Source organism: Bison bison, unplaced genomic scaffold, assembly GCF_000754665.1.
Source record: "Bison bison bison isolate TAMUID 2011002044 unplaced genomic scaffold, Bison_UMD1.0 scf7180017864375, whole genome shotgun sequence".
Taxonomy (NCBI): domain Eukaryota; kingdom Metazoa; phylum Chordata; class Mammalia; order Artiodactyla; family Bovidae; genus Bison; species Bison bison.
The window spans coordinates 6,229,688-6,230,204 of record NW_011494947.1 but is presented as its reverse complement, the minus strand read 5'-3'; positions in this window follow the sequence as shown (position 1 = coordinate 6,230,204).

The following is a 517-nucleotide window of genomic DNA, read 5'->3' as shown; positions in this document are numbered from 1 at the left end:
CTGGTGGCCTAGTGGTTAGGATTCTGGGCTTTCACTGCTGTGGCCTGGGTTCAATCCCTGATCAGGGAACTGAGATCCTGAAAGCTACGTGGTGCAACCAAAAGTAATTAATTAATTAATGATAAAAATCGAGAGAAAGAAGCTCAACATAAAAGAATACATACTATGGGATTCAGTTTACCTAAAGTTTAAGCAAACTAGTTTAAGCAAAACTAACCCATGGTCTTGGTGGGGGAAGTGACTGGGAAGGAACACAAAGAGCATCTGGAATGTTGGCATTGTTCTGCTTCTTGATCTCAGTGCTGATTACACGAGCGTATTCACTCTGTGAAAATACATCAAGCTATATGTTTATTTTTTGTGCACTTATCTGTGCATGTGCTACACTTTCAAATTTTAATTAAAAAGAAACTTTACAGTGTGTGGTAGACAAAACAATGCTCCCTTCAAATTGTCTACACCCTAATCCCCCGAACTTGTGACTATGTTAAATTATGTGGCAAAGGGAATTAAGGTT